Source organism: Schistocerca gregaria, chromosome 5, assembly GCF_023897955.1.
Source record: "Schistocerca gregaria isolate iqSchGreg1 chromosome 5, iqSchGreg1.2, whole genome shotgun sequence".
NCBI classification, from domain to species: domain Eukaryota; kingdom Metazoa; phylum Arthropoda; class Insecta; order Orthoptera; family Acrididae; genus Schistocerca; species Schistocerca gregaria.
This window is the reverse complement of record NC_064924.1, coordinates 241,474,698-241,497,719: the sequence shown is the minus strand read 5'-3', so window position 1 is coordinate 241,497,719 and position 23,022 is coordinate 241,474,698. Positions and strand designations below refer to the sequence as shown.

The following is a 23,022-nucleotide window of genomic DNA, read 5'->3' as shown; positions in this document are numbered from 1 at the left end:
TTTGATGTTCATGAGTCCCACCATATGCTTTTTCTAATACCAGACTGTCACAATGACCTATTGGAAGAAAGTTGAGTACATCTACATCAATACTCTGTGAATCACTGAGGAGATCATGAAAAGGAATATTTAGGGTCCTTCCCATTCCATTTGTGAATGGAGTGTGAAAAGAATGACTGCTTGTGACCTGAGTATGAACCATTACTTGCCTAATTTAGTGCACTCTCTACTGGCTGTCTGAATGATGGTTCTTGAGGTTTTCTATGGTGGTCTGTCTATAAGATGGGAATGTTAAGCCTTGCAGTCCCCACGGTGCTATTCATAAGGCTGGCACTGGATTGCGCCCTCGCTCTTCTCTCATTGTCATACAACACAAAAATGACACCAAACCTTATAAACACCCATTTCAATTACTTGCTTTCAATAATCATGCTTAAGGCACAACTCTCATACACTACTGGCCATTAAAATTGCTACACCAAGAAGAAATGCACATGATAAACAGGCATTCATTGAACAAATATATTATACTAGAACTGACATGTAATTACATTTTCACCCAATTTGGGTGCATAGATCCTAAGAAATCAGTACCCAGAACAACCACCTCCGGCTGTGATAACGGCTTTGATACGCCTAGGCATTGAGTCAAACAGAGGTTGGATGGCGTGTACAGGTACAGCTGCCCATGCAGCTTCCACACGATACCACAGTTCATCAAGAGTAGTGACTAGTGTATTGTGACGAGACAATTGCTCAGCCACCATTGACCAGACGTTTTCATTTGATGAAATATCTGGAGAATGTGCTGGCCAGGGAAGGAGTCGAACATTTTCTGTATCCAGAAAGGCCCGTTCAAGACCTGCAACATGTGGTCGTGCATTATCCTGCTGAAATGTAAGGTTTCGCGGGGTTCGAATGAAGGGTAGAACCACGGGTCATAACACATCTGAAATGTAACGTCCATCTTTCAAAGTGCCGTTAGTGCGAACAAGAGGTGACCGGGACGTGTAACTAATGGCACCCCATACCATCACGCCGGGTGGTACACCAGTATGGCGATGACGAATACATGCTTCCAATGTGCGTTCACCGCGATGTCGCCAAACATAGATGTGACCATAATGATGCTGTAAACAGAACCTGACGTTTTGCCATTCGTGCACCCAGGTTCTTCATTGAGTACACCATCGCAGGCACTCCTGTCTGTGATGCAGCGTCAAGGGTAACCGCACCCATGTTCTCCAAGCTGATAGTCCATGCTGCTGCAAACGCCGTCGAACTGTTCGTGCAGATGGTTGTTGTCTTGCAAACGTCCCCATCTGTTGACTCAGGGATCGAGATGTGGCTGCACAATCCGTTACAGCCATTTAGATAAATGCCTGTCATCTCGTCTGCTAGTGATACGAGGCCATTGGGATCCAGCACGGCGTTCTGTATTACCCTCCTGAACCCACCGATTCCATATTCTGCTACAGTCATTGGATCTCGACCAACGCAAGCAGCGATGTCGTGATACAATAAACCGCAATCACGATAGGCTACAATGCGACCTTTATCAAAGTCAGAAACGTGATGGTACGCATTTCTCCTCCTTACACGAGGCATCACAACAACGTTTCACCAGGCAACGCCGGTCATCTGCTCTTTGTGTGTGAGAAATCGGTTGGAAGCCTTCCCTTATGTCAGCACGTTTTAGGTGTCGCCACTGGCTCCAACCTTGTGTGAATGCTCTGAAAAGCTAACCCTTTGCATATCGCAGCACCTTCTTCCTGTCGGTTAAATTTCGCGTCTGTAGCACGTCTTCTTCGTGGTGTAGCAATTTTAATGGCCAGTAGTGTATATTCAGTGGAAAGGGGACCATTATGTATGGAAGGATACAAGTCTTTCTGATTGTGTGGCTTAACAACCCCTAAGGCCCATTTCACACTGGGACACTGGTGACAGTCGCCAGTGATGGTCACCGGTGACTGTGGTGAACACTCCTAGATCACTGGTGTCCAACACCACAGGCATTGCCAACTGATTAGTTAGTGAAATGAACTTGTACAGGAGTAGCAACTAAATTTCGATAGCCTTTTATGGTCCGAAAAATAAGGTATTAAATTTGAAAAAAGAACATACAACCTACCAGTTTTGTTTCTCTCATCCATGCTCTTCTCATTTGCAATTGGGCACAAACTTTTACAATTTCTTGCCACGCATTCTTTCTCGTCACTTTGTTGCTATAGTCATCGCTTATCACATCCTATATAGCAGGACGACTTTCTACTTCACTTAAAAGATCTTTCGTGTTAATCAAATCTAATCTCATGGCTACAATGTGTACAGTATAATTTAAAATAAATGTTTCGCATCACTGTCTCAGAAATGGCTGCCTGTCGGTTGGCAAATCTGCAACGCTGTGTCTGTGATCTGTTTTCCAGTGTGAACACTCCAGTTCAAACTAATGCACGTCTGGCGGTGACTACTGTAAACACAGTGACCCTGTCCATCACATGTAGCGAGGGTGAGTCACTGCTGGGCCACAGTGTCTCGGTGAGGCAGTATAGTGTCCTGGTGTGAACGCTCTTGTTCAAACGAATGTACCTCTGTCACTGACCTTCGCTGGTGACCGCCACCAGTGTCGCAGTGTGAAACGGGCCCAAGTGTCACACAGCCAAAAATACCATATGACTAATTTTTTTATTTCTTTTGTCCGCACTTAGACTGGTATATGGTTTTCTTATGGCTTCTGTCGATATTTTACTCCTTTTTTTGTCTTCTCTTTCAGATTTTCTTGCTATGCAATTCCCGCATTCTAGAATTTACCTATATCCCACAGATGTAGGTTTCTCTTCCTCTTAAGCTGTCGCGGGGGAGAGTCTTGTACCACCTTGGTCCACGTGTTGTGTACTTCCTGTCCTACTTTGTGTGTGTGTGTGTGTGTGTGTGTGTATGTGTGTGTGTGTGTGTGTGTGTGTATTTTAAACATATCTTATACTGTGCATTTTAGGTGTGAATATGGAACGAGATCAGCGTTCTGTAAGTCTCTGTGGAAGCCCACACGCAAGCTGTCCAGTGTATGACAACACAGACTGCCTGTCTACAGGCGAAGAGCTGATTCATGTCCGTCAACTGTCTCATACCCGAAATACATCTTAGTGCACTATTACACCCAGACAAATTTACGTTCCTTTCAAGAGAATGCTACTGTTTGGGTACACATGTTAGTCCATTATGGCTGTTAACTAAAATAAAACTCACTGTTGAATCATAATTTATTACTATTTGCGGAAACTAAGTTGACACTCGGTGTGGTGACTGATGGGAGCGACCGTAAATGGGAGTGTGGTGACTGATGGGAGCGACCGTAAATGGGAAATGGCACTCCCATCAGCCACCACTCCATGTGTCAACGTAGTTTGCACGGACTTTTCTTCAAAATGGTTCAAATGGCTCTGAGCACTTTGGGACTTAACATCTGAGGTCATCAGTCCCTTGGAACTTAGAACTACTTAAACCCAACTAACCTAAGGACATCACACACTTCCATGCCCGAGGCAGGATTCGAACCTGCAACCGTAGCACTAGCGCGGTTCCGGACAGAAGCGCCTAGAACCGCTCATCCACCGCGGCCGGCGGACTTTTCTTTTTATTACATTTCCTTACTTGGACATAACTTTTGTTATGTCACTGCATGTTTTCCACCCGTGCATCACGGACGATTCATGTTACTCTCACTAAGAGTAATTTGTTGCATGAAGTACCTTGCTTAGAACAAACAAACCGAGATTAGATGTGGCGGAGTTCTGCAGTATGTCGTATGTGTCAAGGAAGGTGTGGCATCCTGCACCCAGAACTCGACACACTGCTGGTGGCTATAGTAACGGGTCGACTGGTAATTACTGTTGATGAGATCATATTGGCACTGAAGCGAGCCAAGACCGACGCCAATAATGTAATGCGCCGGTTCACTGCGTAATAGCTAAACGCAGGACAGTAGTTGCGCAACCCGCTTATCTAGTAAGCTGTGTGGGTTGCTGCTGCTATGTGCCGCAGGCGATCCGCATTCTCTCCCCAAAAATATAAACGCTATTTGCTCCGTTTATTTTCTTTTATTCTAATCGAAATACTGCGTTGAGTACCTATTCTGATATAATTAAAAGACTTATTACTCAATATCACTCACTATTATTTTGTTCGACTAACTCAAATTTTTTTCACTAGACATTGTAGCGGTTGCTTTTTGTAATACCCTCCGCAACAAAGTTAAGGGACCACTTATTCGGAACCCCGTAATTGTCTCCCATTTCCATGCAGCAGTTTAAAATTTGGCTCAAAGGAACCTACAACCTTCCTCTGTAATGGTGGAAAAGCGTGGCACCCTGTGACCTCACCCTCCGGATAGGACACGCATTAAACAGCAAGACGTCGATCAAATGGTTCAAATGGCTCTGAGCACTATGGGACTTAACTTCTGAGGTCATCAGTCCCCTAGAACTTAGAACTACTTAAACCTAACTAACCTAAGTACACCACACACATCCATGCCAGAGTCAGGATTCGAACCTGCGACCGTAGTGGTCGCGCGGTTCCAGAATGTAGCGCCTAGAACGGCTCGGTCGCTTCGGCCGGCCAGCAAGACGTCGACACATGAAAAAAAAAGGCCAGAGTTCAGAAGTTAACGTGAGGTGTAAGATGGCACACTGGCACCAAAATTAATCACACTTCTACCTAACGCCACTCCTCTGCGATGGGGAAATGCCTAGCACTGAAATCACGCGGTCTTATGAGTGGCAGAGGAAAACTTTTCAGGCACCGCTCTTAGTATCGATAAGATAAGGCCACAGGGGGATGCACAAAGGGCGTCAATGAAACAACCCCTTCTCTTGGGGCGATGATTCCCACACATTGCGCTGTCGGAAACGACAGTCCGTATTGTGACGGGCAAAGGGACGACGTTCTTGACAACCTTTGACGCTGATGACAACCCCCGGATAATTCAATTCTTCTCTCAGGAGATCGTCGACCTGCAATCCCACTGAAAGTAACTGCACCCCTTTGGAGCATGGCGCGAAAGCAAATTTTGCTCTGGTGCAGAGGGCGAAATCACTGGGGTCCATTCAAAACCATTCGATGAAATTCGAACGTGATCCGAAGCAGCAAAGTGTGTTTGTGCTTTTTCAGTCCTCCTGTTTCGCGCCGTCTGTGGCGTGATCATGGGTGGCTACAACGCTGACATGTGCGTGAATAAAACGGCAAAGGGTCACTCTATGACCCCCAGTTCGGCAATATCCTCGGTGCAGACATGCAACTACAAACAAACTAATAATTAATTACGTAAGTTATTTTTTTCATACCATAATTAAAACGTTATGACTACCCCTAGAGTGGTGTAACGGTCCAGTTATTTTTTTTTTCCTGGGCAAAATATTAAATTCAAATACCGGGTGGAAAATAATAAATTCAAATACCGGGTGGTTATAATTAAATCGCAGCTACTCACACACGTCCAGCCTGGGTTGTAATCATCGTATGTCGGCGAAACTTCGTTGTTATTTTAATGTGTTAATGTGGAGCCGAACGACGCTGGAAAAAAATTAGATTCTATTTTGGCCAGCAGATGCAAATCTGGTGCTGTAAATGTAAGAAATTCATGTAACAATGTTTCCATATGTAATGGATTAGGATTGGGACGTGGACAGAAAAACGTCAAACAAGTGGTTTTATTATTAACTGCCGCTTACATGGTTTCAATTGTATGGCCAATGTGGACGTCGACGAGATGCTGTACAAGGACAGATTTGGACCTGGTGGCCAAAATTGGGACTAATTTTTTCAGCGTAAATCTGTTCCACATTAACGCACTAGAATATCTAATAAGTTTCGCTGTCATACGACATAGTTACAGCTCACACTGGGTCTCCGTGAGTAGCTGCACTTTAATTATAACCACCCGGGGTAAGTTAGGAATGGTATTAATTTCGGACTGTTGCTGAGTGAGGGGAGAAGGGCGGCAAGTGAGGAGAAATTCCTGTATTAGTATTTATGGTACACACGTCACGTGCACATCGAAAATTCCTCGCCACAGTACCATATGAGGCACGTCATGTACACACCGAAATCTCCGCGCCACAGTACCGTATCACACCACTAGAGGGGCCAAAAGAAAATGGTCAGCCCACTGATAAAGTAGAGTACTGTGGGGTAATTTACATACCGGGTAGGGTTTGGCAAGTTCGAAAACAAGCAGTACAAACTTTTGCCACGTCCGGGCAAGCATTTATCTACCTAAATGTAAGCCCAGGATGGCCTATCATGAAGGGCAACAAAACGGGGCTCAGACTATCATCGAGTTACTGCTATGCTGTAAGGGTGACTATTGGTGTCTCGTCGCTGTCCGGACCTCTAGGGACACATATTCGCTGATCATCGGGTCTCAGTTCTAAGGGTGACACATCACTGAAGACAATTCTATTCCAGTCAGTGAGATGCCAAACCCTTTCTTGGCTAGTAAAGTCCAGAACTCTCTCCAACAGAACGTTTGGAGCATTATTGGCAGGGCTCTCCAACCACCTCGGGTTTTTGACTACCTAACGCACCACTTGGACACAGTTTGGCACAATATTCTTCACGAGGACATCTCTCAACCAATGCTAAGCCGAATAGCAGTTCCTTGAGCGCTAGTCCGCAGCTCGTGGTCGTGCGGTAGCGTTCTCGCTTCCCACGCCCGGGTTCCCGGGTTCGATTCCCGGCGGGGTCAGGGAATTCTCTGCCTCTTGATGACTGCATGTTGTGTGATGTCCTTAGGTTAGTTAGGTTTAAGTAGTTCTAAGTTCTAGGGGACTGATGACCATAGACGTTAAGTCCCATAGTGCTCAGAGCCATTTGAACCATTTTTGAACCTTAAGCGCTAGAGGTGGGCCAACGCGTTACTGAATTATAATCACTTGTTTGTCTGTACATGTAGATCCATCTACCGTTTCCCGTCTCGTTTGAATAACTCCTCCTTGGTGAGTCTTTTTTTTTTTTGTCTTAGAGTGTAGTTGACGGAGGTCAAAGTAGAGACGGTATAAAGACCGACAATAGCAAGAAGAGTGTTTCTGAAAATGATGAATTTGTTAACTTCTAATATATATATGTTACGTAACCTTTTATGAAGGTATTTTATTGAAGTATAGCCTTTTACGGAAGTGAAACGTGGACGAGGATAAACGATTCAGCCGAAAAGAGACTAGAAGCTTTCGAAATAAAGCGCTTCAGATGAATGCTGAAGGCTGGATGGATAGACTGCATAACTAATGTCGACTTAATGAATCGTATTAGGGAGGAGACGAATTTATGACACAATTTGACTAAAAGAGAGGATACAGATTCGTTAAGGGATTGTCAGTTTGGTAATGGAGGGTAAAAACTGTAGATGGAAACCAAGACTTGAGTAAAGTTAGAAGGTTTAAGTGGGCGTAGGTTGGTATGTTGGAGGGAAAAGACCAAACAGGAAGGTCATCGGTCCCATCGGATTAGGGTAGGAAGTCGGCCGCGCCCTTTCAAAGGAACCACCCAGGCATTTGCCTGAAGCGTTTTAGGGAAATCATGGAAAAGCTAAATCAGCGTAGCCAGACGCGGGTGGAACCGTCGTCCTCCCAAATGCGAGTCCAGTGTGCTAACCACTGCGCCACTTTGCTCGATAAGCGGACGTAGGTTGCAGTAGATACGCATACATGAAGAGTCTTACACAAGATGGACTAGCAGGGAGAGCTGCTTCAAACCAGTGTTTGGACTGAAGACCACAAGAAGAGCAACAGCAAGAACAACACACGATGACCACACGCCATTCCAATAGTGCCAGTCAATGTCGCCCTGTGGAGGTGACGAGGTGGGCTACTGCGTCCACGGAACTCAATTTGGTCGGCACCTTCACCTACAGTCTCCGTCTGAATATTGCCTGTCAGCAATTCTCTTTCCCCGTTCCTTTCTGTTTCCTGTTAGTCTCTTCATTTCCTCATCTGAGCCTGCTTCCATATCATGTACGATCTGTCTAGAGAACTTGCAGTCCAGGCCTTGAGTCAGTCCTTCCATTACATTAACTAGAAAACTATTGTCGGCGGTGGCCAATTCCTTGACTTCTTCCTTTCCATACGGTTTGCAGCAGATATCTGTTCTGATCTATGCTTGTTGATTCCACTGATACCGTACAATCCTTCTGAAATTGAATTATAGGATTCCTGTAACAAATTCAAGTATCGAATGCTGAAATCAGCTTCGTTCATTACACACTATTTTGCGACCACGAATTGAGGCTCGATAACAACTAACAGCGGGCTCTATTTAGGAAAGGGCCCGCGGCAGCGGTCGCGTGGACGGGCGTGTGGCGACTATCGGCGACGCCCACGCCCACGCAGCTCTCGCCTTCCGGCGACCGTCGGAGGAAGCAGGGCCCGCGATACGCCAGAGGAAGCGTGGGCGCTGCTGCTGCTGCCGCCGCTTCCGGGCCTTCGTCTGCTCACAGCTCATCCAGCCCTTTCCATTCCAGAAGTGGAATTGTAGCGTTCTGCTCGGATCCACGCCTTTTGCGGACTTTCCACACTATTCATACACGCTGTATGGTTCACCTTACAGTTCCAATCACCGGACATAAATTTGACACCCCCAGTAGCGAACACGTTAATGTAGTGTAACGCCCTCTCTGTCCTTGATAATGGCCTCAATTCAGCGATGAAAAGAGTCCACAAGTTTCTTCAGGAAAGCCATATTCAGCTGATCACTAGATATTGTAGGATTACCAAATTGCGGTGATGTTGCTTGCTGCGTTTTACCAGCTCTTCCAAACGTCGGGTGAATTAGTGGATTACGAGGAACGTATATGTACAGCCCTGTGAATACGGCTGTTGTCACGGTGGAAGACGGGTGTGCCCAAAGCATAACCATTACGAAGATGCAGAAGGAAAGGAAATACTTGGACACCGTGAATGTTGAAATACACATCCTGGTCAATGTTCACGGTGCCGGCCGCTGTGGCCGAGCGGTTCTAGGCGCTTCAGTCTGGAACCGCGCGACCGCTACGGTCGCAGGTTCGAATCCTGCCTCGGGCATGGGTGTGTGTGATGTCCTTAGGTTAGTTAGGTTTAAGTAATTATAAGTTCTAGGGGATTGATGACCTCAGATGTTAAGGCCCATAGTGCTCAGAGCCATGTTCACGGTAACACGAATGATTGGACCCCATTCATGGTACGAAAAATATCATAGAATCATCTCCGACCTCCAACTATCTACAAACGTCTAATTGGGTCGTCGGTTCAGTCCATGCCTTGTATCATTTGAGGAGAGGCAAACTCGCGAGTCGTGGGGCCATCTACACTCCCTTACACGATCAGCTACTGCCCAGTTTCTATGCTGTTTATTTCATTGAGGCTTGCAGCTTTAGGCGCCACTGTGAGCAACGGCCATTTGCGAGATATCCGACTCGGACTGCATGTAATTACATTCGCAATGTTTGCTCGGAAACTACATGAGACAGACAGCACCCATTGATAGCTGCAATTCCCATCGACTTTGAGACATATCGTCATTAACAAGGCGTGACACTTACCTCTGTCGATTAGGATATTTTTACGGCCACTGCTCTTACCGCGTTATGTAGCTCCTCTTTGGGGATGACTACTTTCTGTCCGGTGAGCTTATATGCGTCCTTCTTCTGAGACTACTTAGTCTCTTCTGTATGCATTACTGAAATATTTCCACTGGCGGAAAAGATAAGCTAGGTAACGACTTACCAATCACCTAACGTTTGCGTCTGAATCTCTCGCGCTAAAGATGTGAGTCGAATCACAGGACGCGCCTGGATAGTTCGTCCACAGAACAGTTGATCTTTCCAGCAGATCGAATCTTTTATTTACATTGTACGGCTTCGATAAGCTGCCTAGTTGTTTGTCTGATCAGAAGTCTAAGGCCGGTGATTCTTCAGTTTCTCCTGGCGTATTTATTGATCTGTCGGCCAGGGTGGCCGAGCGGTTCTAGGCGCAACAGTCTGGAACCGCGCGACCGCTACGGTCGCAGGTTCGAATTCTGCCTCGGGCATGGACGTGTGTTATGTCCTTAGGTTAGTTAGGTTTAAGTAGTTCTATGTTCTAGGGGACTGATGACCTCAGCAGTGAAGTCCCATAGTGCTCAGAGCCATTTCAACCGTTTTATTTATTTGCTGATCTAACAATCTACGTGTGTACTACCAGTTCATAGTGTCCAACGGGCACAATATTTCGACGCTCAGACATGTCGTCATCGTCAGAACTGAGCTTCTCCGTTTTTCTTTTTTCCTCTCCTCGTTTCATCCCTTTCTCTGAAAGAGGAAGGCGGGCTGCTCCAGTGCTTCCCTACACTATTCAGCCAATGTTTATGTAACTAGATTACACTGTTGAAAGGATGTTTATTTCGTTCACTTGTTGGCGAGAGGAAAAGGAGGGGGGGATTGCTGTATCTCCTAGGCGTGTGATCCACTTATATCCCATATTTTCCCAAGCCATTCCCTCCACGATTCCCACCCGAGGACATGCGTCGGAGGCCACAGACGCGATTGCGTCGGTGTCTGTGGTAGCGTCATTTTATAAGGGACAGTCAAATGAAAACCGAACGCCTGCCACAACGGGACCATCGAATGGTTCAAGTCAAAAGTAATCACCACACATGTTAAGACATTTATACCACTGGAAGACGAGTCGTTCAATTCCTGTTTCGTAAAACTCGATCAGCAGCTGACATATCCACAACCGCATCCACAGTTGCATTCCTCGTTCAACTGAAACCGACGTCCGCACATTTCTTTCTTCAGGTCGCCAAAGATGTGAAAATCACATGACGAAAGATCCGGGCCGTACGGAGGATGTTGCAATATTTCCAACCAAATCTTTGAAGCAGAGTCTTCGTCAGACTGGCAGTGTGGGGGCGGCCGTTATCATGCAACAGGATGATTCCGACCGGCAGCATTCCTGGGTGTTTTGGCTTTATGGCGCGTCGCAGTTTCTGCGAAGTGTCTTCACAGCGCTGCGCACTGACAATGGTTCCACGCTAGAGGAATTCGTCCACAGCTCGTGGTCTAGTGTCTAGCGTTGTTGTCACTGGATCATGGGGTCCCGGGTTTGATTCCCGGCCGGGTTGGGGATATTATCTGCCCGGGATCTGGGTGTTTGTGTTCTCCTCCTCCTCATCTTCATCATTTGTGACAGTGGCTGGATTGGATTCAGTAAAAATTGGACAGCGTAAAAATTGGGACTCTGTACGGGCGCTAATAACCGCGCAGTTGAGTGCCCCACAAACCAAACATCATCACGCCACAGGAACTCGACGAGCAGAGGACCCCTGCAGTCCAAGCAGAAGGTCATTATGACCTTACCGGACCTGTGCGAACAGCTTTGAATTGCTTTGGCGGGGAACATGTGAGAAGTTTCCGCTGTTGGCTTTGCCATTTGCTCTCGGGCTGTCGAAATGCTGTCGGACAGAATCATCCTATTGCACGATACCGCCCGCACCCACATTGCCAATCGCACGAAGGCTACGCTTCCGTGATTTGGTTGGAAAACACAGTAACATCCTCCGTGCAGCCCGGATATGCCACCGTGTGTTTTTCACATCTTTGGCGGCCTGAAGAAAGAGACACGTGGACATCAGCTTCATAGGACGAGGAAGTACAACAGGGGTGTGGTTGTGGATGCCTCAGTGGGCGACAGCGGTCTACGAAACAGGAACTGATCGTCTCATCTCCAAGTGGGATAAATGTCTTAACGCATATGGTGATCACTTTTGAATGGAACCATTCCCTGGTCCCGTTGTAGCGGGTGTTCGATTTTCATTCGATCCCCTCGTAGTTTCTCGGTCCGTCCTGGTCGCCAGATCATTGTGTTTGCAGGGTGTCTTTTTAGTTAGACCCTCTCCTGGTTCTCAAGCCTTGCTGAGATTATAGCCGCAGTCTCTGTTGAAAAGACTTTGGTTCAAATGGCTCTGAGCACTATGGGACTTAACTTCTGAGGTCATCAGTCCCCTAGAACTTATAACTACTTAAACCTAACTAACCTAAGGACATCACACACATCCATGCCTGATGCAGGTTTCGAACCTGCGACCGTAGCGGTCACGATGATCCAAACTGAAGCGCTTAGAACCGCACTGCCACACCGGCCGGCGAAAAGACTTTCCCTGGTGCCAATTTCGATAGCTTCTCCAATAACATCTGGGGCTCACTTCGTCTGTTTACCTGACGATGGCGACTTGTCTGATCACCGAAATATTGCGCCCGCTGGACACTACGAACCGGCATTACACTCGTGGACTGTTCGATCTAAGGGCTTTTGGTATCCTTGAAGCAACTTACCATATGACCAGAGTTTATGTGAAAGCAAACATCTTTGAACTGTAAAACATGTAAACATTGGAAAGTGTGCAATGACGAATACAAGGAGTTCGCTATGGTAGTATACAGCTATCGTGTTCAAACGGATATTCAGTACGTACAACTTCCGCAAACATACAGAAATGTGAATAAATACTTTCAGTGCCTCAAATAATGCTAAAGTTTCTCCATCAATGCAAGACAGCACATAAGTCCCCTGTCACAGCGCTGTCTGCCAAATAGACAACACATGTGTATGTCACAAACAAGTCCAGCATTGTAAAAGCACCCCAAGTCGTCTGAAGATGTTGGCACGACATCGAAACGCGTGGTGGTGTTAAAAATAAAAGCTACTGAAATGGCGATGGCTATTAATAATTGTTTGTATCTTTAGAGTCGCAGTCCTTAACAAACAATCCATAATGCGCGACATATTTCTGTAGAAATATCCAGCCTTTGTAATTTAACGCTCACTTTTAGTTAATGTACTTGCCTACATCATCCACTCTTCAACTGTTAAGATACTTACGCCGTTCTTGCCACAAGTAATAACCCTCCATTCTGTGCTAGTTTTGGCAGCAAAATACCAAGTTACGTACTTCAGCCATTCAGTTCTCTGTGATGTTTTGTCATTTGAAATAATTAACTTTGAAGCATATTTCTGAAAACGCTTTAGCCAGTTAGATAGTGTCACCAGTTTAAGGACTTCTGTTCTAAAACGGTAATCACCTAGAAATGCAGCGTTTTAGCCCTTCGATCGACATAATTATACGACAGAGAAGAAGAGTCGGAATTTGTGCAGTAACACTGTCTCATTCAGCGTTTGATATTTACGTTTATTACAACAACAGACCAACCGACAATGTGCTACAACTGGATGTGCCTCGTGAAAACCTTCAAAACTCTGTCGTTATTCATCCTAAACTACGTGCTTACGATAACGTTATAAATGGATTTTGGACGTTAAACGGGGAAAATGGTTGGCCTCCAAGGAAATTCGGCACGTCGTTTTTTGCAATATTTCTCCACTTTTTTGCCCTTCGAACATCCCATTTCTCTCTTTAACGCTTACCGAAAGAGAATGTTTGTGGCCTTGGGCGTCGACCGAACGGGTAAACCTTTCCTGTAGTTGGCGTCCCCGTTTACTCACAAGATGTTAAACATCAACGAGCAACTATACAGCGTTGTATGAGCAGTGACTCATTCACAGTTTTTCTCTTTTTTGACACGTTGTATTGCTACGTCAATGCTACATGTCAAGAATCTTCAAGCAAGTTAACTGTTGGGGTCAACTAGAACTTCATATGGGATCCAGGGAGTGCAATCATGTAATGTACACAGGTTTCCATAAAATAGGAAATAACCACAAATGGTTATAGATACTGAAAATATAAATCGATGCTCTGATCAATGGAGATGGGCAGACTAGAACCAGGTCAAACTCGAAGGCGATCAGGTGTTGGTTGAATAATCATTCATAGACTGTGGCAATAATTTATAATCACGTATCCGATAACTGGAAGGTTTCGTCACATAAGGCCTGGACTATGCTCTGAACCGATGACAGATTGGCTGTGATGCGCTCACAAGAATATGAGTGATCCCGTCTCAACTATAGCCTGTTCTTGCTGCAGCCGCCAGAAGGGTGATATCATCGATACTGTGCGTGTATGCTTCATACAGGTGATGTGTGTACGAAATCGTCATCGCCTGTTCCACTCATCAATCTTTACAGGTGGGAGATGACACACCTACTTAACGCTGGCCAATAGATGATTTTAGGATCAAGAGTGAGTGCTGATTTAACTTCCATTATGACGACAGATGTCTTTAGATTTGACAGATAGCCCGTACTCCTTAGAATCGAAAAACACAATGAAAGGAATAAATACTGCTTGTATTTGGTGTGACGTATTTTATAACATTTTCCCTTGTCTTTAGCGACATACGGTACAAGAGTATGGGCCCACAGATTACCCACTAGGGCTGTTGTTAAGAAGAGAGTAAAGAGTAACGCGTTGTGCTGTTGTGGTTTACCGTCGCCGTCTCTAAGACGTCGCATTGGTGATAATTTCGGGCACCTACCCACTGGGTGTTGTAAAAAAGGAAAAAAAGAGGTCACACTCATTAAATAGTTGGAAGTATCCATTCAGGGAGTGCACTCACTGGGATTGGAAATCAGAGAAACAGCCACAGCCTTTAAATGTTTGGGAATGTGCGTACCACCACGTAAAAGAAGTCGCGGGAAAGACAGATGTCAGACTAAGATTTATTGTAAGAATCCTCGAGAAGTGTTGTCTGCTAACGAAGGAGGTAGCTTTCAAAACTCTCGTTCCACTGGTAGTTAATTGTTGCTCCGCAGTTTGGGGTACTTACCATACAGGACTGATAGCGGAAACAGAGAATATTCAAAGAGAGCTGTGCGTTTCCTTACGAGTTCGCTTAGCAAGCGCGGCGTCACGGAGGAGCTAATTCAGCTCTAGTGGCAGATACTGCAAGGGAAGCTTTATGTATCAAGTAGCTGCTTACAGATCAAATTCGGAGAACGCTTGTACCTAGAAGAGCAGTCCAATGTGTAACTTCGTTACATATACCTCGTGAAAAGGCCATGAACACGAAATTAGAATTCCAATTTCATGCCGAAGTTTAGCAGCAAACGTTCTTCCCGCGCGATCATGAAAGGGTGAAGTGATAATGGTACACGCAATATCCTCCGCCACACGCCGTAATGTGGCTTGCGGAGAACGATGTAGATGTAAGTGATCGGGGTAGCCAAACCAGACTGACACTATCATTTTGTATATTTCAAACAATATTCATGTTTTTTATGCTGCTACATGTATTCCACCGTTTAACCAATTTTCGTAGCTTTCTAAGTTAACGTTATTGTTTCTAATATATGTGGAAATCAGTATTAATAGATGTCCTAAGCAAAAGCGTGAAAGATTTACAAACATCCGGACCAGTGTTTGTTAATCACAATGAGTGTTTGAGGTGTGTCAAGAAGTCAAATTCCGACCGCTGGGAACAGAGCTATCAGGAGTAGTGCTACGGAGTAATGAGAAGACTGTGAGGTCTGTCTGTGTGTGTGTTGTGGTTTGATGCTGCTCTCCACGCAAGCCTATCCTGTGCAGGCCTCTTCATATCTGTATAATTACTGCAAGCTATATCTTTTTAAACCTACTGACTGTATGGGTCTCCTTCTACAATGCGCAGTCCCAAAATTTCCCTTCATTACCAAACAGACGTTTCCTTTTAGCCTCAGGGTGTGTCCCAGCGATCGATCCTTGTGGTAGTCAAACTGTGCCATAATTTTCTGTACTCTTCAGTTCGATTTAATATCTCCTCATTCGTTATTAGACCTACCCATGTAATCTTCAGCATTCATCAGTAGCATCGCACCTAAAGAGATTCTATCTCCTCCTTGTTTGAACTTTTCATTATTTGGTATAAAGGGTAGAGTGGATCGTTGAAGGCTGGACTCTTTGCAGATTCCACGTATGCTCAGTCAAATACCAGGCGAGATGCCATTGTTGCGGAAGGGATTATAATTGACAATATTTGGGGGAGATATTTACCTTCCAAAATTCCCGAAAACCTTGGCAGCAATCGGAGATTTAGATCTATTTCTTCATTTATTTCTGGGACAATGTATTCCAGTAAAAATATGGAAGCCTAGAGCATTCTGAGGTAACCGTTTATGAGTGTAAGTTAGTATAGTCGATGACTCGCTAGACACGATTAGGGTGTCTATCCTGATGTACTTTTCATCTCTGCTCCGAGGGGTTGTGAAGGCTGTTGTAGATTCGGTTCATAATATAGCCTGAGTGCTTTACAGCCATATACCAGGCGAGCTGGTAATACAGTGGTCTGGGATAAATGGGAGGGGGTTACCACTTCCAGCAATTGCATTCCAACCTCACGAAAAGTTTCGTGGAAACCGACGGACTGAATCTGTTTTTAATTCACTTCTGAGGCAATACTGTCCATTGCCCCAGACGACAACGAGAAATGTGTGTTTGTGTGTGTGTGTGTGTGTGTGTGTGCGCGCAACGAAAGGATTGTTTTGAGAGCGGATTACAAAACATTTCCGCGTCTGCCCAACGCCTGCGAGCTGCTCGATGGTGCCTCCCGCGAAGAGATCAACTGGTATTTACAGGCCGGCAGTGGCGCGACCCTTTTTATGCACATGAGTCACTGACAGCGCCAGTTTATGGGCGTTTTTTGCGCCTGTGGGCGCTCCGATGGGACGTCCGCCGTAACGACATCGGGGGTGACGCAATCGTCGTGCCGGCTGGGAGCGTCTGTTGACACGCTTCCAAGGCGTCATCGTCGGGGAAGTAGCCGGAGCAAACTACCTCCCGATTGAAAACGAGAGACACTTGGTCTTAGTCATCTTGCAAAATGCCGACAGAACTGAACCTGTACAACACTGGGCATGTAGGTTAGAACAAGGAAGGGTTAGATGAGAGGGTTTGCTGCTAGGCGCTGAATACTGGTGTTATATGCATTCATTTTACGCTTTACTTCCTCACAGTGTTCCTTGAAGTTCAGGATACGGCCCATAACAGGTGGTGGGGAGGCTGATTTGGCGCTGATCTACACCACACCATCTTACTGTCGACATTTTGTTGGATGTGTAGCTGAGTTTCTACTTAAGGGAGTGCTTCTGTCACATTTTTCTCCACTGGCTCGGTGTCCAGGCTCTTTTCACAGATCCACGACTCTTCTACCCATCAGAACTGAAAAGTAGTGCAGCTAACGCGATGAAACAAAATTACTCTGAGTTAACTCCACCCCTTGATGGAACTGGTCGGTAAAAGGGCAACCTACTGAAGTGAGGACTACTTCAACCAGGAGATGATCTTTGGAGTGCTGTACTGTACAATGCCCCATTTACTGCATTGCTCCTTTGTCTTTCCTCTATCATAACCAATGAACCAGCCAAATACAACACAGCTGATGGATATTTCAGAAACCCTTAATGAAAAGTTTTCGTCGTTCCGAGAGAAGAATTTGTCTCCAACTGTATGCGAATGGCGTCTCTCTAGAATGAATATTTCACTCCGCCGTGGAACAGAGTCTGTTTTAAACTGGGTCGGAACTAGGTCCCAGTTTTCACTTTTCATGAATAAATTATGTTCTCATTGAGCCGTCTAAGCACCCCTCCGATGGAACAACTCGGAGCTTCAATTTGCCATTACATCTCTGCCACCCTCCCCAACGCCACACGAACTCTCTCGCATATACTGCTGAACTGCCATCCAAGCAGAAAATCTGACTGAGAATGGTTTGAATAAAACTTAGCAGTTCCTTCCAGGATGCATCTTCCAGACTGTAGCCGAGTGTAAGCTGTAATACAGTAATGGGTAAATGGGAATGGCAGTAACAGATTGACCTCTAAGTAGGATCCGCAAGTGTGCTCGAATGTTCAGCTCGTAGGATCATTTCTCCAGAAGTGTAAAAGACTGGATATGAGTCCAGATTAATTCGTCAGGAAATTCTGACTTGTTCTCAAGATCATCAGGGCTAATAGCTCTGGAGTTCTTCATATAAAATTCAAGTATCTGTTCATCATCAAGTCGCGTGACTTTCTTATTGGACAGCTTGCGTATTAAGGACAACTTCTAGTACATGGACCTACAGGATAGTGATGTGCTTTTGTTGTTGATGATGAGACAGTGAAATCCGTTGGCGACACATAGTTTTATCTTCTCGAATAGCATCAAGGAGCTGCTGCCGAACTTAACGTCTACATTGACATTCGGATTATTATTAACAATGTCGCTTGATCACACTCCCTGAGAGGCTGGTGAAGATGTTTCGAATTTAACCTAGCGCACTCTTCCCTGGTTAAAAGCTTACACCATCACATAGCTGCCCCTCCCCCACACAGTTCTTATCACCACTGAGGAATATGGCGGGAGAACGTAAACAATTATGAAAGACAACAGAAATGGATAGCTCTCGTTCAATGCAAGACGACTTGCCTTTATAGCGATCATGAAAACTAGATAAAGAAACCTGTTTGTTCGCGCAACCAACAATACTCCACCTGGCGCATATCTTTTCCGCAGTGGAACACCTCTCCTCCTAAAGGGCTATTAAGTGACGCAATCCTCGTGATTGATTGGAGTGGGATTAAAATCTCCATCCGGGCTTCCTGGCCCAGATTTTCAGCGGTTTCCCTAAATGTTTAAGGCAAATGTCGGAATGGTTTCTTTGAAAAGGAAATTCTCTATTTCTTTCTCCGTCCTTTCCCAGTCCGAAGTTGTGGTCTGTCGGAATAATCTCGCTATCGACGTGACATTATGCGACAGTAATCTCTCGTTGGACTCCACCTAAACTTATTTAACAGCCCAGTCCTCATTAAATGTTTGGAACAATTGTGCCTGTGTGACTCACTATAACAAATGGATGATATACGGTCACCAGTTTGATGTTACTCTATGATTCCTCAGCAAGAGTAACTGCTCACCTAAATCAAAATATTACTTACAGATATGCTCTGGGTCGAGGGCATCGTTTCGGCACTACTTGCAGGGCTGAACAGCATTATTGTCCAGTTAATAGACTCCAGAGCTTCCTGATAACTGATTATAGCACCATACAATTTTCTATTTGCGTTCGTCGTGGAAAAGAATTTGTGAACACAGGAATCCCGGTTAAAATTGCGTATACTCCTCATGAATTCCACGTAAAACAGCGGTGATCAGAAAGAGGCACAAAATTTCGTCGAGTGTGGGGGATATAATAAGAACATTTGTGTAGGTATTTTGTTGACCGCGGAGGGTTTACCTCCATTCTGCAATATGGGCTGTGGGGAGACGGTGAATCTGGGTGCTGTGGGATCTTCAGAGTCGAGTGCGGCGCCTATGCTTTCAGAGTTCCAGAAAGTGAGTATGGCATTTCCATGAATCATCATGAAGGCTCTGCTGAACGATAATCAGTACGCATTTCTTGTTACGATTAACTTGACTAACTGTTCAAGCTCATCTTTCACGGAGACGGCCGTAACGACACATCTGCTCCCTGCGACTGTCCGTCCAGAAATTCTTTTGTGCAACCATGGAAACGATTGGTCTATTTGGACAGTTGGCTTCAGAGAGTCACCTGCATTCGGCTCCTCTCATGTTGTCAACCTAATTAGCGTCTGTAGACTCGTTTTTCTCGCGCTTTTAATGCAGGAACGACAGAAAAACTTGTCTCTGTTAGTTTTCCTGGTAATTCTGATTTGTGCAGAAGGGCTGTGACTGACATCATCTTTCTGTTGCTGGCCGAATTTAAACTTAACAGTAGTGTCCTAAGTTCTCTTTCCAAAAGGCGATCATTACTCAAAATCGTCCTGGAACTCAACCCTGGGGCCTGTGTCGTCCACTCTATATTATGATCCCAGAGTGAGATTTTCACTTTGCAGCGGAGTGTGCGCTGATATGAAACTTCCTGGCAGATTAAAACTGTGTGCCCGACCGAGACTCGAACTCGGGACCTTTGCCTTTCGCGGGCAAGTGCTCCACCATCTGAGCTACCGAAGCACGACTCACGCCCGGTACTCACAGCTTTACTTCTGCCAGTATCTCGTCTCCTACATTCCAAACTTGCACTATGCGACTTAACTGCTGAGGTCATCAGTCGCCTAGAACTTAGAACTAATTAAACGTAACTATCCTAAGGACATCACACACATCCATGCCCGAGGCAGAATTAGAAACTGCGACCGTAGGGGTCGCTCGGTTCCAGACTGTAGCGCCTAGAACCTCTCGGCCACAGCGGCCGGCAAACGTATTATCATGACAGTCTTCTGAAGCGATTTTGGGAAACCGTAGAAAATCTAAATCTTAATGGCAAATGGGTATTTTTGATTTGGCAGAAGATGAAAACTGATTTTTAAATGATTAACGTTGTGATGCAAAGGTACCCGCATTAATGACTACGTAATGCTGAAGACTATGCTTCATTTCCCTCTAAACCCCTCTACAATAACAGCTTAACTGATCAGCCAGTACATAATGACCACCTACCTAACAGCCGGTATGTCCATCTTTGGCATAGATAACCGCAGCGAAATGTCGTGGTTTGGAAGCAGTGAGGCCTTGGTAGGTTGCTAGAGGAGTGGCACCACATCTGCACACACAAGTCACCTAATTCCCGTAAATTCCGGTGGGAGGAGGGGGGGGGGCAATGAGCTCTGATGTCACCTTAAATAACATCCCAGATGTGTTCGATCAGATTCAGATCTGGCGAGCTGTGGAGAGCCAGCACAGCAATTGGAACTCGCCACTGTGTTCCTCGAACCACTCCAACACACTCCTGGTCTTGTGACATGGTGCATTCTCTTGCTGAAAAACGCCACTGCCGTCGGCAAACACGATGATGATGAAGGGGTGTACATGGTCTGCACTAGTGGATACTTCCTGCACGAGCTCCACCGAACCCACGAAGTCCATGTGAATGGTCCCCATACAATGGAGCCACCGCCAGCTTGTCTCCGCCCCGTAGTACAGTTGTGAAGGGGCTGATCCCCTGGAAGACGACAGATTCGCACCCTCCTGCCAGCTTGGTGAAGAAGATATCGGGATTCGTAAAACATGCAACACACTGCCACTGCGCGAACGTCCAGTGCACATGTCATGTGCCCGTTTCAGTCGTAGTTGCCGATGTGGTGCTAACATTGGCACATGCATCGTTTGCCGTTAGGAGTGATCGGTGTACCATGTGTTAAGTCACTCGTGTACCTTGCCCAGTATTAAAGTCTGGTGTTAGTTCCGCCACAGTTCGCAGCCTGTCCTGTTTTCCCAGGCTGCCCAACCTACGACGTCCGACATCTGTAATTAGGGGTGTCCACCCAAGCCCACGTCATCTGGACGTGGTTCAACCTTGGTTTCGCCACGTGTTGAAGGCACTCACCACAGAGCTCCTCGAATACCGGAAAAGTAGTGAAGTTTCCAAAGTGCTCGTGTCCAGCCTCCGGGTCTTCACAACCTTCCCTCTGTCAAACTCAGAATGATCACAAGCCTTCCCCTTTCTACGTACAGACAGCACGATTACTGCTACATGCACCGTGCGTATGTCTGCCCAGCAGTCATTTCTCGCCAAGTGACACTGCAGCACCTGGAAGGGTTTATATAGACAGCAGGTCGGTGTCATAATGTTCTGGCTGATGAGTCTACACTTTCCTTTATTTTTTATCCAGCGTCTATACTTATTAATTAATCCTTTGATCGTCTCTTCTTGCTTTCGTACTCCTTTCACTTTCTTTTATTTGCTGTTTATTGTATGTTTTAACATTAAGTTTGTTATAAAGTAAATCTATAGGGTATACTGTTCACCAATACCACCCGCTAAGAGCATATGCCAGTCATCCAAAGATGATGCTTGCACCACTGTAATCTGACCACGAAGAATGACAGAATACATGTGTAAATAATCCTCTTTCGTTAGCAGTAACACTGTATCATTAATTTGAGAATTCGTAATCGTGCAAATGAAGAAGCGCCACTGCGATTTATATTCTGGCAAGTGCATTTTGCCTAAATTATTATGGAGCATCTTAAACGATCTGACATATATACTGAAGCGCCAGAGAAACATATAGGGATCTGTTTTCAAATACAGATATGTGTAAACAGGGAGAATAAGGCGCTCTGGTCGGCAACGCCTGTATAAGACAATAAGTGTCTGGCGCAGTTGTTAGATCGTTTACTGCTGCTACAATGGCAGGTTATCAAGATTTAAGTGCGTACGTGGTGTTATAGTCGACGCATGAGCTATAGGACACAGCATCTCCGAAGTAGCGATGAAGTAGGATTTTCCCGTACGACTGTATCACTAGTGTACCTTGAATACCAGGAATCCGGTAAAACATCAAATCTCCGACATCCAGAAAAAGATCCTGCAAGAACGGGACCAACGACAACTGAAGGGAATCGTTCAACGTGACAGAAGTGCAACCCTTCCGGAAATTATTGTAGATTTCAATGCTGGGCCATCACAAGTGTCAGCGTGCGAGCTATTCAATCAAACATCATCGATATGGGCTTTCGGAGCCGAAGGTTCACTCGTGTACATTTGATGACTGCACAACACAAAACTTTACGTCTCGACTGGGCCCGCCAACACCGACAATGAACTGTTGATGACTGGAAATATGTTGCATGGTCGTACGAGTCTCATTTCAAATTGTATCGAGTGGATGGACGTATACGGGTGTGGAGATAACCTCATGAATCCATGGGCCTTGCAAGTCATCAGGGGGCCGTTCAAGCTGATGGAAGCTCAGTGGTGGTGTGGGGCGTGTGCAGTTGCAGTGATGTGGGACCCCTGATACGTCGAGACACGACTGTGATAGGTGAAACGTACGTAAACATCTTGTCTGATCACCTGCATCGATACATGTCCATTGTGCATTCCGACGGACTTGAGCAATTCCAGGAGGACAATGCAACACACCACACGTCCAGAATTGCTGCGGAATGGCTCCAGGAACTCTTTTCTGAGTTTAAACACTTCCTCTTGCCACCAGACTCCCCAGACATGAACATTATTGAGCATATCAGGGATGCCTTACAACGTGCTGTTCAGAAGAGATCTCCACCCCATCGTATTCTTACGAATTTATGGAAAGCCCTGCAGGATTCGTGTTGTCAGTTTCCTCCGGCACT

The 23,022-nt window shown here is 45.6% G+C and overlaps 1 protein-coding gene across 1 annotated transcript in view; it reads right to left on the bottom strand.

Moving 5' to 3' along the window:
- LOC126272031 (collagen alpha-2(IV) chain) overlaps window positions 1-23,022 on the bottom strand; it is a 233,649-nt gene that overhangs the window by 135,692 nt on the left and 74,935 nt on the right. The gene's annotated exons all lie outside the window — the stretch shown is intronic.